This window comes from Hordeum vulgare, chromosome 7H (assembly GCF_904849725.1).
Source record: "Hordeum vulgare subsp. vulgare chromosome 7H, MorexV3_pseudomolecules_assembly, whole genome shotgun sequence".
Classification (NCBI taxonomy): Eukaryota; Viridiplantae; Streptophyta; class Magnoliopsida; order Poales; family Poaceae; genus Hordeum; species Hordeum vulgare.
In genome coordinates this window covers 207,881,871-207,897,530 of record NC_058524.1, presented here as the reverse complement: position 1 = coordinate 207,897,530, position 15,660 = coordinate 207,881,871, and positions in this window count along the sequence as shown.

Sequence of the window (15,660 nt, the reverse complement as noted above, 5' to 3'; positions counted from 1 at the left end):
CCTTGGGAATCTTCCCGGCAAGGAGGGCTTGCTGGGGCCTTGCGTCTGGAGCCCTTGTATCCCACGCCCCACTCAGTGAGGGGAGGGCATGGCCTTGGTGGGTCTTGGATTGCCTTCCTTCTCCTCTTCCCGGTACACTGCGGTCGGGGGAGTCGCCGATGCCTGTGCACAAGTGTGGGGCACAAGGGACCCAAGTCTCTAGTGCACCGACAAAAACAGAGGCCAAATCATTTAATTAAATGCTTTTTGAATCACATGGATTTCTTTCAAAAGGCTCCCAAACATTTTGTGGCAGTGCCAAATATTGCATTACAAATATTGGGCTAAGTCACCTATTTTACAAATGTATTTTGCCACTAAAATAAATTAACAACAAAACAACAAAAATAAAAAAAACACAAAAAATAAAACAAAATGAAAAGGGCCTATGTGGCTCGGCCTAAGTGGCCGAGCCGGCCCAACCCACATCCCCCTATTGTCTTCCCCCCACTGCTCACTGGAGGGCCCGACATGGGCGAGGCAATGGGTGCCATCGCCCCCCCATCGCCATGGCACTCATCTGGTGATTCCTGGGCCGCCTACAAGACCCTCTTCGGTCGCCTTGACCCTTTCTTGCCGAACCCTAGCTCGCCATTCCCCTCTCCCCTCTCCCTCTCCTCCCCGCTCCTGAGCAACGCCACCACCAACATGGCCGTCGGCTAGCCGCGCCCACCGATCCTCACACACGTCGCCTCCGTGTGAGGAAGGACCAGCACAAACTCCTTCATCGACTACGCTCACCACTTTAAGTCCCTTCTCCTTTCCACTCTTTCACCTCGTCGGATTCGAGCCAGTAGCGTCTGATTCCACCAGAGCCCGGACACTCCTCCGCCTGAGCTCGACGCCCGCGAGTCTTCGGTGACCATTTTGTCATGCACGCGCCACCATTAGTTTCCCAATGATGCATAGGCCACTGTAGCACCGCTAGATAAGTCATTCACATGTTGTTTAGGACGTTGCTATACACGCCCGAGCACCGCGCCGCTCCCGTTAATGTAGCGCTCACCTCCAGCCATCCCACCTCACTCCGATGGTCAGAATGGCTCGACAACTACACCAGCTCTCGAACGCACCAAAGAACACGCTAAATGATGCCCCCTAGACCATTTCTAAGCCTCGCCACTGTTTCGGGAGCTCGCCGGAGTTGCTTCGGCGATGGTCGCCACCCACCGCTGACTTGGATGGACCGGGGCCACCCCGCAAGGTCACTGACCTACGGATCCCGAGGTCCAGGTTGACCATTTGACCTGGTCAACTATGCGGACTAAGCTCAGCTAGTCACTCACTTGTGGGCACGTGTCGTCAGGTCATTATCTTAGGCCTAATTACTAATTTGTTTAAGCTAATGTTCACTAACACATGGACCCCACCACTTCAATTAAACCCCGGTTTAAAAATAACCTTCTAATTCGTACAGAGACTGGTAGGTGGGGCCTATCCACTAGTATAGTGGATAAGGCCGGCCTAGTCAGCTTGCTCACTCAGCACGCTGGCCCACAAGTCAGCCTATGTTGAGTGGTCAGCTGACCAGTCAACTCAGACTCCGTAGTCAGCCCATGTCCCCCCTTTGGGTGCACTAGACCGGGTGCACCCAGCAATTTCCCCTATTTTTCGAATTAATATTAATTCTGTTAATTTCAGAAAATTCATTAAATCTTTGAAAAATCATAGAAAATAAACTATAACGCAGATGAAAGTAATTTATATATGGAAAATGATCATAAAAATCCAAAGAATCCGAATACACTGTCCGTTCATCCGTCACACTAGCATGATGAACATGGAACTTTCCCCTTCGATTCATGTGTGTGGTAATAACTAAAGACCAAGGAAATATCGTCAGATATTATCTTGCTTCGTCGGTAACATGGAGTACTACGTTAGCTCATCCCAAGCACTGCATATTGCCATGTCATGCATTGTGCTGCATCTGTTTGCCTTTATTTATTATTTCTTTCCCCTCTTCTCTTCGGTAGATGCCAACGCTGAAGGTGGTGTCGGGTAAGACAACCCTCCTGACAACCAGCCTTTTGAAGTAGAGAAACAAGCCAAGCAACCCCCTTGATCATTCCTATATTGCCCATTCCTTCGCCCTCATGCTTGCATTAGATTTTTCTATTGTTGTAGATAGCTCCTATTCTGATGCATAGGCTGTTTTTGAAAAACTTCTGTTATACTCTACTGTTGAAAACACAATTGCTCCCTAAGTTGGTTTTGATAATTGATCACAACATAGGCATCATTGGACTAATGATTTTATTCAAGCATATCTCAGAAATGTTCAAAGATGCATTGGATATAGGATTGTGAGGAAAAGCCCCTTGATACAAGGAAAGGAATAGGCTCAAGCTTCAAGCAAGAAGACTCTACATTTTACATTTGTGATAAATCACTTTGAGTCCATAGGAAAGCTAATACTATTAAAAGGGGTGAGGATGAATTGGTTGCTTAAGTGCTTAGAGGTAGCCACAAAAAAAACTCGGCCATTCTCCCACAAAATATCTGTGTCCAAACCCACATCAGCAAAATCGGTGCCACCAAATACCTGATGACTGAATTGGCCTTCCAAGTTCTCCCAAGGAAGGCATGGAAACAACCAACCCGCCAAGTCCGTTGAAGGCGGCTGAAGATCCTCATGCTATGGTCATTACTGGTACTGGCTTCTCTAAGCCGGCTTCGGCAATCTTATCGAAGCATGTATCAACATCGTCCCATCCTTCCACCAGACATGAGATCTCCAAGGCCAAACTTCCTCAATATGAAAAACTTGAGTTCGATGAACTCTGCTCCGGCTTCGCAAGTCGCCTGGAAACAAGTTATGAAATGGAGAAGAACCTGCTCCATATCATGAAGAATAAACATGAGGTACGCCTTAATGCATATCCTCCTCATTAGCCCCCAAGGGTCGGATCATCTTATTGAAAGATGAGCCGGGTCTTGCGTTAGAAAACCATCCGACCTGTAACCACCAAGGGTCGGGTCATCTTTTGAAAGATGAGCCGGGTCTTGACTTGGAAAAATCTTCGACCTCTAACCCCCAAGGGTCGGATCATCTTTTGAAAGATGAGCCGGGTCTTAATGTAGAAAAAATCTTCGACCTGTAACCCCCAAGGGCCGGGTCATCTTTTGAAAGATGAGCCGGGTCTTGATGTAGAAAAAAATCTTCGACCTGTAAACCCAAAGGCCGGGTCATCTTTTGAAAGATGAGCCGGGTCTTCCTCGTGGTATAATTTTGTTTAAAAAAATATACATTAGCCCCCAAGGGTCAGGGATGTTTCTTGCAATAATTCTGAGACTTGTCCCTCAAAAATATGTTGACAGGAACCTATGGCCCAAGCCGAGTGAACATTGGGCGACTTAAAGAAAAGTTTAGCTGACCAGCAAGATGCGCGGGCTCAAGAAGAAGAAAAATATCAGGCGACCTTAGCTGATATGGAAAACCTGAAAGCCGCCAACAAGAAATCTCAAGCCGATCAAGCCACCGCGCTAAAGCGAGCTGAAACGGCTGAAACAAAACTGGAAGCTGTGCAACAAGAGCTGGCCAGTTTAAAGAAACATATTTCCAGCATGACACATGCCATCTTTGGTAAGAAGGAATTCCTGGTTTCATATCTGTGAAAGAAAAAATTAGTGTGAAAAAAGTACTAACCATCATTGTCTTTCTCACGCAGGCCCGAGAGCCGCCAACCTTCAGGACGACTGCATCTTGAAGTTAAAGGCGATTTACACACTGACTGAGCAACTGTATACTGGGAGCATGCTGACCATGAAGGCAGTGATGGGCACCAAGGAACCAATCACATCAATCAAAAAGATGCTTGGTTGCTCATCCACCCTTCTGCCTCAGATAGGTGAGCTAACCCGATCAGCCGCCCGGAAGGGGGTGCTGACTACCTTGAGTCGGTGTTTGGCGTATGCTCCAGAACTGACGCCTGAAGAGGTAGCAGCAGGCTTCCCACAGCTCAAGGATGATGAGTCAGAGTTTACTCAAGATGATTATCATCGCGTCGTTAAGGAATCACGCTCGGCGGCGACTCAGCTAGCAGCAAGCTTGGATTTATCAAAGTACCAAGCCGCTTATGATGACAAGAACAAGATAGTAAACCTGCCTGCATTTGTGACAACCAGCTTAACTCCTCGTCGGCCCAAGAACCCTTTTGATTTGGAGTCGGATATCTCGGCATTTTTCAACGATGAAGACGAATTTTCCGCTCTATCCAAGTGTAATTGGGTACTGGGCGATTTATAACTTGAAGTCGTCCACAGCTCAAGGAAAGTTGACCCGGAGGCACCAGCAGAATAGACCCTACTGATTTGGCCATCTCAGCCATGTAATAGGTCATTGTAGAAAACAATCCTTTGCTTATGTCTGTTGTGGAACTCTTCTGTGACCTTTGAGAAAACCTTGTGCTGCCCTTGGGGTGCCATGATGCTTGACCCGCCATGTCAGTAAAGATTCGATCACCAACCTGTTTGGCTAGCAAAATAATATATCAACCCATCTCAATAAATAATGGATGATGATAAATAATAAACGACTAAAGGTGTCTTGGAGAATTGCATGAAGAAACCCGGCTCAACGAGACACGGCAAGTCTCATAAATCTTTGAAACCTTGTGGCAGTGCCAGGAAGGTGATAGTAAGAATTTCGTCGGGTCATTCAAGTCGCGACAGGATTGGACGAGTTACAAAAACTCAAGTGCTACCCAAAGGAGACATTTTGTGTAAAAAAGCTCAAGTATTTAGATCGGCTGATCAGGCGCGAGTCAAGCTTCGGTGAAGCATGTTCAATGAACCAATGGTTTCTCTATTTTCCATGTGGGCGCTAGCCGGTACCATGCATGTTTTAACCAAGGTGAGTTCAGGGTCCAAATAGCGGATTGACTCGCGAAGAGTTCATGGGTCCATATGGCGATTTGGCCAACACACAGTCCAGTATAACCATTTGTAGTGCGGTAATTTTTTGCTAGCCAAATGGGTAGTTAGGCTGATCTTAGTGAGAGGAAGCCCCCAAGTGACCTATGATTAGGGAAAAAACCGTTCACAGGATTGTAGAAGCGTATACGCTCTTACCACAAAACGACTTGGGAGCTGATAGCCCCCAAGTAAGCCGGCCTAATCCTCAGAATCATATAAGGCGCCCATGTTTGAATCGTGCGCTTGTGGCGACTTATGCTCTATGGTATTGATAGCGTCCATGCTTGGGCGACTTGTTGAAGGACAATAAAGATCCATGCTTTCAAGAAGATGAAGTGGGAGGAAAACCCAAAATTCGTGGGTATCAACTTTATTGCTTTATATAAACAAAGGACTTACAATTTCCGGAGATGGGAGAGAAAGGAAAAAAGGGGAGCCCATAGCTCAAGTGTAGTAAGGCCGCAGATGGGCTATGTTCCAGGGGCGAGTTGACTCAGCCTCCGTGGTTGGCCGATCAGGCCGAAGATCCACCAAATAGTATGACCCGTTGGGAAGATTTTTGCTGACAACAAATGGTCCTTCCCATGGTGGTGACAACTTATGCATGCCAGTCCGATCTTGGATCAACCGGAGCACTAAGTCACCCTCCTGAAAAGCTCGGCTCTTGACCCGGCGGCTATGATAACGCCGCAAGTCTTGTTGAAAGATAGCTGATCGGGTGGCAGCCCAATCGTGTGCTTCCTCCAAAGCATCCGAAGAATCTTGACGTGCCAACTCTTTATCCTGCTCCACATAAGCGGCGACTCGGGGCGAGTCATGCCTAATGTCACTGGGAAGAACGGCTTCTGCTCCGTACACCAAGAAGAAAGGAGTAAAACCCGTAGAACGATTCGGGGTGGTTCGAATGCTCCATAATACCGAAGGCAACTCCTCAACCCAACACCCTGGGGTGCGCTCCAGGGGAAACATAAGTCGGGGTTTGATTCCCCGCAGCACTTCCTGATTTGCCCGTTCTGCCTGCCCATTAGATTGTGGATGAGCAACCGCAGACACATCAAGCCGGATAAGCTCCCGGTTGCAAAACTCCTGCATCGCCCCTTGTGATAAGTTGGTACCGTTATCAGTGATAATGCTGTGTGGGTATCCAAACCGGAATATCAACTTTTTCAAGAATTTGACGGCTGTTTCCGCGTCACAACTGCCAACAGGCTCTGCTTCGACCCACTTGGTGAATTTATCGACCGCCATCAGTAGATGAGTCTTTTTATTGGATGACATCTTAAAGGGACCAACCATATCTAACCCCCAGACCGCAAAAGGCCAAGTGATGGGGATCATCCTTAATTCTTGAGCCGGCACATGAACCTGTCGTCCAAAATGTTGACAGTCATCACATCAACGAACTATCTCTTCTGCATCCGCATGAGCCGTCAACCAAAAGAACCCATGTCGGAACGCCTTGGAATCCAGGGAACGTGACCCGGCTTGATACCCGCAATCTCCTGCATGGATTTTGTTGAGAATTGTGCACCCTTTATCAGAAGAAACACATCTTTGAAATACCCAGAAGTACTTCGTTTGTATAATTCGCCGTTGATGACGACCATGGATTTGCTCCGACGAACGATTTGACGGGCCAACACCTCATCCGAAGGTAACTCGCCTCGCGTGAGGTACGCCAAGTAAGGAAGAACCCAATCCGGCGTAACACGTAGAGCCGCCACAAACTAAGACTCGGGATCTGGTATCGCCAATTCCTCTTCTGAAGGCAACCTCACAGAAGGATTATGCAGAATATCCAGAAAGACATTAGGAGGAACCGGCTTACGTTGCGAGCCGAGACGCGAGAGGGCATCAGCTGCTTCATTGAGTCGCATGCCGATATGATCGACTTGATAACCATGGAAATGACCGGCCACATCAGACACAACCCTTCTGTAAGCCTCCATCAGGGGGTCCCGGGAATCCCATGTACCTGAAATTTGTTGTGTGACCAGATCGGAATCGTCCAAGCACCTAATGCGTGTGAGGTTCATCTCCTTGGCAAGTCGCAAACCAGGAAGCAGGGCTTCATACTCCGCAGCGTTAGTGGTACACGGGAACATGAGTCAGAGAACAGAACAGAATTTGTCTCCCTGGGGTGAAATCCACACCACGCCAGCCCCCCAACCCTCCAATTTCCTAGACCCGTCAAAGTAGATGGTCCAGTACGTGAGATTAAGCCTGTCTTCGGGAATCTGTAACTCGGTCCAATCACTGAGGAAGTCGACCAATGCCTGGGACTTGATAGCCGTGCGAGGCGTAAACCGCACGTGGTGTGGCCTGAGCTCAATTGCCCACTTGGCGATTCGTCCCGTTGCTTCTCGGTTCTGGATGATATCCCCAAGAGGAGCGGAGCTAACCACCGTGATAGGATGTTCTTGGAAATAATGTTTTAGCTTCCGACTCGCCATAAACACCCCATAAACCAACTTCTGCCAATGTGGATAACGTTGTTTGGAGAGGGTTAGAACCTTGCTGATAAAATACACCGGGCGCTGTACCGGGTATTCCTTTCCTTCTTCCTTACGTTCAACAACCACTGCCATGCTCTCCACCTTGGTATTCGCCGCGATGTAAAAAAGCATAGGCTCCTTTTCAATCGGGGCGGCCAGAACCGGCTGGTTGACCAGTTGCTGCTTCAGGGCTTCAAAAGCTTCGTTGGCCTCGTCCGTCCAAACAAACTGATCAGCTTTCTTAAGCAAGTGATAGAGGGGAATGGCTTTCTCCCCCAGGTGGCTTATAAAGCGACTTAAGGCCGCAATACGACCCGCCATGCGTTGGACTTGATTAATATTCGCTGGTTTCCCAAGCGAGGTGATTGCTTCGATTTTGTCTGGGTTGGCCTCAATGCCGCGTTCTGACACCAGAAAACCCAAAAACTTTCCTGCAGGAACACCAAAGACACATTTGGTGGGGTTAAGCTTCATCTGATACACACGCAGATTGTCAATGGTTTCCTTGAGATCCTCCAAGAGCGTCTCCTTCTTGCGAGATTTAACCACGATGTCATCAACGTAAGCATGGACGTTGCGTCCGATTTGGCCGTGGAGACAGTATTGGATACAACGCTCGTAAGTTGCCCCAGCGCTCTTGAGCCCAAACGGCATGGATACATAGCAAAAGGCCCCAAACGGGGTTATGAAGGCCGTCTTCTCCTGATCTTCCACAGCCATCTTGATCTGGTGATATCCGGAGTAGGCGTCCAAGAAACACAAACGCTCGCATCCCGCAACCGAGTCAATGATTTGATCAATGCGGGGAAGGGCGAAAGGATCTTTTGGGCAAGCTCTGTTGAGGTCGGTGTAGTCGATGCACATGCAAAAAGTGTCGTTCTTCTTGAGCACCAGGACCGAGTTAGCCAACCATTTAGGGTGGAAGACCTCAACGATGAATCCGGTGGCCAAAAGACGGGCGACTTCTTCTCCGATCGCCTTGCGTCGCTCCTCATTAAATCTGTGAAGATATTGCTAAATCGGCTTTGCTTTAGGGTCAACATTAAGATGGTGCTCAGCAAATCTCTCCGTACACCAGGCATGTCAGAAGGTTTCCATGCGAAGATGTCCCGATTCTCATGGATGAATTCGATGAGCGCGCTTTCCTATTTGGGATCCAAACCCACCCAGATAGTGAACTGCTTGGACGAGTCGCCAGGAGTGAAGTCCACCATCTTAGTGTCGTTCGTCGGCTTAAACTTGAGGAGCGGCTCAACATCAGTTGTTGGCTTCTTGAGAGGCGACATATCCGTCGGGTCAACATTGGCTTTGTGATACTTGAGCTCTTCCACGGCGCAAGCGATTTATGCGTAAGACGCGTCTCCTTCCTCACACTCCTTTGCTATCCTCCTGTCACCGTCGACCGTGATGGGTCCCTTAGGGCCAGGCATCTTGAGTTTAAGGTAGACATAGCAGGGGCGAGCCATGAACCGAGCGTAAGCCGGCCGCCCGAACAATGCATGATAAGGGCTCTTCAGCTTGACGACCTCAAATATAAGCGACTCGCTCCTGTAATTGGATGTTCTACCGAAAGCCACGTTAAGTTTGACTCGCCCAATTGGGTATGCGGACTTACCCAGAACGATACCATTGAAAACCGTGGTTGACGGCATTAGGTCCTTCTCCAAGAGCTTCATCCTTCGAAAGGTGTCAAAATATAATATGTTGATGCTGCTGCCACCATCCATAAGAGCATTTGAAAGTGTATATCCCCCGACTTGGGGGCCACGACCAATGCCAAGTCGCCGGGGTTGTCGATTCTGGGCGGGTGGTCCTCCCTACTCCAAGAGATAGTTTGCTCAGACCAATGGAGGTACCTGGGGAGCGCCGGCTCGGACACGCTATACGTCCTGTGCTTCACCTTATTGTCTCGCTTACAGGCACTGGTGGTGAATACATGGTATTGTCCGCTGTTTAATTGCTTGGGATTGCTGCGGAATCCGCTATTACCATCTTGCCCCTGGGGAGCCCCCTGCGGGGGTGGCTGCTGAAACACTCCGGGCGGGTTATACCGCTGCTGGTTATGCACATGGTACTGGCCACTTCTTGGTTGCGAGCCTCCATGGGGTCCTGGTTCGGGAAAGCCGCCAAACGGGTTCTCACGTTGATTAGGCGCACCGAACTGTTCCTCTCGTTGGCTCTGGTCGCCGGCTTGGCCTTTCTTGAGTGCCTCCGCCCGAAATTCCTGCATCACGTAACAGTCTTCCCAAGAGTGCGTCGCCAGTCCTTCTGCCGTGGCGTGATGCGGGCAGGAGCCCTTAAGTATCTCGTTAGAATAGCGCGGCTTCTTGCTACTGCAACAAAAGACCTTCCAACGGTGCCAGAAATAGGTGTGTTGACGGCACCAGGAATCCTTCTGCTACGGCTATGCCTTAAGGGACTTCCTAGGCAAATATACAAAGGATTTCCCCCGTGGCCTTGGAGCCTTGCGTTGGTGTTCCCTCGAAGCGGAAAAGGTGATGTAGCACAGCGGTGGTAAGTATTTCCCTCAGTTTGAGAACCAAGGTATCGATCCAGTGAAGGAGTATCTCAAGTGCCAGCACAAACACAAAAAGCTTGCTCCCAACGCTATGAAGGGGTTGTCAATCCCTTATAGATTGTTCGCCAAGTGAGAACTGAAAGCAACAAAGTAACAAAGCAAAGTAAAAGAGAAAGTGGAAACGATAGGTGTTAATAGACCCGGGGGTCGTAGCGTTTACTAGTGGCCTCTCTCATGAAAGCAAGTAGACGGTGGGTGAACAAATTACTGTCGAGCAATTGATAGAACCGTGCAAAGTCGTGACGTCATCTATGGCAATGATTATATCTATAGGCATCACGTCCAAAACAAGTAGACCGATACTTTCTGCATCTACTACTATTACTCCACACGTCGACCGCTATCCAACATGCATCTAGTGTATTAAGTCCAAAAGAACAGAGTAACGCCTTAAGCAAGATGACATGACGTAGATGTACAATCTCATATCTACGACAGAGCCCACCTTGTTACCCTTGATGGAAACTACACGATGTGTGCCTTGCTGCCCCTACTATCACTGGGAAAGGTAACCACACGGTAAGAACCCAAAACCAAGCACTTCTCCCATTGCAAGAATCATAGATCTAGTTGGCCAAACAAAACCTAAGACTCGCAGAGACTAACAAGGATATCAAATCATGCATAAAAGAAATCAGCAAAGACTCAAATATATATCATAGATAATCTGATCACAAACCCACAATTCGTCGGATCTCGACAAACACACCGCCAAAAAGATTACATCGGATAGATCTCCATGAAGATCATGGAGAACTTTGTATTGAAGATCCAAGAGAGAGAAGAAGCCCTCTAGCTACTAACTACGGACCCGTAGGTCTGAAGTGAACTACTCACGAGTCATTGGAGGGGCGATGATGTTGATGTAGAAGCCCTCCAACTCCAAAGGCTCCTCCGGCAGGGCACCGGGAAGGGTCTCCAGATGAGATATCACGGAAACAGAAGCTTGCGGCGGCGGAAAAGTATTTTCGTGGATCCCTTGATTTTTTCTGTATTTTAGGGAATATATAGGCGCATGATCTAGGTCAGGGGGGCGCCAGGGAGGCCACAAGCCTGTCCACCGCCGCCCCTGGTGGCGGAGAGGGGGCTTGTGGGCTCCCTGCAACCCTCCTGGCTTGGCCCACAAGCCCCCTGATCTTCTTCCGTTCGGGAAAAAATCATTTCGGGGATTTTATTCCGTTTGGACTCCGTTCCAAAATCAGATCTGAAAAGAGCCAAAAACACAGAAAAACAGGAACTGACACTTGGCACTGAATTAATAAGTTAGTCCCAAAAAAGATATAATAGGTACATAAAACATCCAAAGATGACAAGATAACAGCATGAAACCATCAAAAATTATAGATACGTTTGAGACGTATCAAGCATCCCCAAGCTTAACTCCTGCTCGTCCTCGAGTAGGGAAGTGATAAAGAATGAAGTTTTGATGCTTTCATGCTACCTAGCATAGATGTCCTTTGTAACTCCTCTTATGTGACGTGAATGTTCAGATCCATTAGATTCAAAACAATAGTTTGCTATTGACGTGGAAACAATAATAATTCAAGCAAACTAGCAAGGCAATCATGAACTTCCAAAATAACAAGGCCAAACGAAAGTTATCCCTACAAAGGCATATAGTCTGGCTATGCTCTATCATCATTGCACAACGAATTGAAATCATGCACAACCCCGGTATTGGCCAAGTAATTGTTTCACACCTTTACTTTCTCAAACCTTTTCAACTCTCACGCAATACATGAGCGTGAGTCATGGTTTTAGCACTATAGATGGTGTGGAGTGTGGTGGAGGTTGCAAGACAAAACAAGGAGAAGATGGTCACATTAACTAGGCATATCAATGAGCTGTGGAGATGCTCATCAATAGATAATAATGTGAATGAGTAGGGATTGCCATACAAATGATGCACTAGAGCTAAGAGTATGTGAAAGCTCTTAAAGAAAACTAGTGGGTGTGCATCCAACTTGCTTGCTCACAAAGACCTAAGGCAATTTTGAGGAAGCCTATCATTGGAATATACAAGCCAAGTTATAAAATGAAACTTTCCCACTAGCTATATGGTGGTGACAAAACGAGAGACTCTCAATCATGAAGATCATGGTGCTTAATATGCACAAGTGTGGAAAAGTGGTAACATTGTCCCTTCTCTCTTCTTCTCTCATTTTTTTTGGTGGGCTCATTGGCCTCTTTTTTTTGGTGGGATTCTTTGGCCTCTTTTATTTCCTCATAGGGGACAATGCTCCATCAATGATGATCATCACACTTTCAACTCGAAACTTAGAGCAACAATGACTCTATATGGAATGCCTTCGGTAGTGTACCGTGGCAATGATCTAGCATGGTATAGACATTAATGGAAACATCATGCTAGCTATCTTACGATCATGCAATGGCAATGTAGACGTGATGTCACATGTCATGGTGGTAGTTGCATGGCAATATATCTCGGAATGACTTTGGAAAAGCCATAGTAGGTAGGTATGGTGGCTATTTTGAGGGAGGCTAATGGTGGGTTTTGTGCACCGGTGAGAGTTGCACGACACTAAGAAGATAGTGATGGTGGAAGGTGAAAGTGCATCTAAACTATGGACTCAACATTAGTCATGAAGAACTCATATACTTGTTGCAAAAGTTTTATTAGTAATGGAAACAAAGCATTCAACGCATACTCCTAGGGGAAGGGTTGGAAGGTATAAACCATCGCGCGATCCCGACCGCCACGCAAAGGATGACAATCAATAGAGTAATCATGCTCAGATTTCATCACATAGCGGTTCACCATACGTGCATGCTACGGGATTCACTAACTTCAACACAAGTATTTCTAGATCCACAACACCTTACTAGCATAACTTCAATATTACCATAACCACAACTCAAAACCAATTGAGATGAATCAAACTTCTCTAACTATTCAATGCACATGCAGGTGGAAATTTTTGTATCCCTTTGGATAACTACCCCTTTTGAGACTACTTTCAAAGCATAGATCAACTACCCAGCCACGCACCGCTGCGCTCTGAAAGATATAAGTGAAGCACATAGAGAAAAAGTATCTAGCTCAAAAGATATAAGTGAAGCACATGTGAGCTGAATTGTCTACCAAAAGATATAAGTGAAGCACGAAAAAAGCACGGTGAATGCATGTCTCTATCTCTATGTGTGCAGAAAGGATGATTGTGACACAACAAAAATAAAAGACTCCTACGATACAAGACGCTCCAAGCAAAAACACATAACATGTGGTGAATAAAAATATAGCCCCAAGTAACGTTACCGATGGATTGAAGACGAGAGAGGGGATGCCTTCCCGGGGCATCCCCAAGCTTAGGATTTTACGGCATCCTTGAATATCTTGGGGTGCCTTGGGAATCCCCAAGCTTGAGCACTTTCCACTCTTTATCTCTTTGTCCATAAAAACTTCACCCAAAGCTTGAAAACTTCACAACACAAAACTTAAACAGAAACTCGTGATAACATTAGTTTGAGAAAGCAAACCACCACTTCCTTAGGTACTATAGCAAACTTAAATTCTACTTATGCTGATGTTCGGTTACTGTATTTTCAATCTTCCATGGATAATACCCCCCGATACTATCCATAGTTTCATCAAAATAAGCAACCAACACAACAAAAACAGAATCTGTTAACAACAGACCAGTCTGTAGCAATCTGTATATTTCGTATACTTCTGGTACTTAACAAATTCTGAAAACTTACGACAGTCTAAAGAATTTGTGTAGCAATTAGAAGAAAAAAGAATCAACTCAAACGCTCTTACAGAAAAAAATGAAAATTCTTTTCGTGAGCAGAAAGTTTCTGTCTTTTCCAGCATGACCAAATGATCATCACCAAGACTAATCATAACGGTTTTGCTTGGCACAAACGCAAAAAGAAACACAAAAAACACAATCATAACAGAATTATGAAAGTGTGGAAAACACAAAACAGAAATAAAAAGGATAGATTCGTTGGGTTGCCTCCCAACAAGCGCTATTGTTTAACGCCCTTAGCTAGGTATTCAATGATGCTCTCACAAAAGACAAGAATTGAAGCACAACGAGAGCATCCTAAAGCATGTGAAAATCACATCTAAGTCTAACATACTTCCTATGCATAGGCATTTTATAGGAAAACAAATTGTAAAGACAACCAATAGCTGGCATATGCAAGGAAGAAGAAAGAGACAAGAGCAATCTCAACATCACGAGAGGTGATTTGGTAACATGAAAGTTTCTACCAAAATATTTTCCTCTCTCATAGCAATTACATGTGGGATCATATTCGAATTCAACAATGTAACTATCACAAAGGATATTCTTTTCATGATCCACATGCATGTAAGGTTGACGCTCATAAAAAATAGTGGGATTATCATCAACTAAAGTCATGACTTCTCCAAACCCACATTCAATATCATTGCACATATCATATCCATCATGAGGTTTAAACAAATTTTCAAGATCATAAGAAAGATCATCATCCCAATCATGATTATTGCAATAAGCAGTGATCAAAGAAAAACTAGCATCCCCAAGCTTAGGGTTTTGCATATTTTTAGCATGATTGTCACAAATAGAATTTATATTGAAACCATTGCAATCATGCTTTTCATCCAAGGAGACCTAGTGAATCACTTCATAAATTTCTTCCTCACAATTTTCAGATTCACGCATCTCAAGCAAAACTCCATAAAGATAGTCAAGTGCACTCAAGTCACTTGCAATTCGTTCCACATAAGTGGGTCTCTTAAAGATATTAGCTAGTGGATGAGGATCCATATCAATACATTTTCAGCAAGCGAAGATGCAAGCATAATGAAGGCACATACCACACAAGCGAACAGAAGGCAAGCGATAGAAAAGGGCGAACGAAAAAGGCAAATGAGAAAGGCAAATGAAAACGGCAAATGTGAAGTGGGGGAGAGGAAAACGAGAGGCAACTCGCAAAAAAAGTAAATGCAAGAGATGAGTTTGTGAGACATACTTCGATAGATCTCTCCTTCCCCGGCAACGGCGCCAGAAATACTTCCTCTACTGCAACAAAAGATCTTCCAACGGCGCCAGAAATAGGTGTGTTGACGGCACCAGGAATCCTTCTGCTACGGCTACGCCTTAAGGAACTTCCTAGGAAAATATGCAAAGGATTTCCCCCGTGGCCTTGGAGCCTTGCGTTGCTGTTCCTTCGAAGCGGAAAGGGTGATGTACCGCAGTGGTGGTAAGTATTTCCCTCAGTTTGAGAACCAAGGTATCGATCCAGTGAAGGAGTATCTCAAGTGCCTGCACAAACACAAAAAGCTTGCTCCCAACGCTATGAAGGGCTTGTCAATCCCTTATTGATTGTTCGCCAAGTGAGAACTAAAAGCAACAAAGTAACAAAGCAAAGTAAAAGCCAAAGTGGAAACAGTAGGTGTTAATAGACCCCGGGGCCGTAGCGTTTACTGGTGGCTTCTCTCATGAAAGCAAGTAGACGGTGGGTGAACAAATTACTGTCGAGCAATTGATAGAACCGCGCAAAGTCATGACGTCATCTATGGCAATGATTATGTCTATAGGCATCACGTCCAAAACAAGTAGACCGATACTTTCTACATCTAGTACTATTACTCCACACGTCAACCGCTATCCAGCA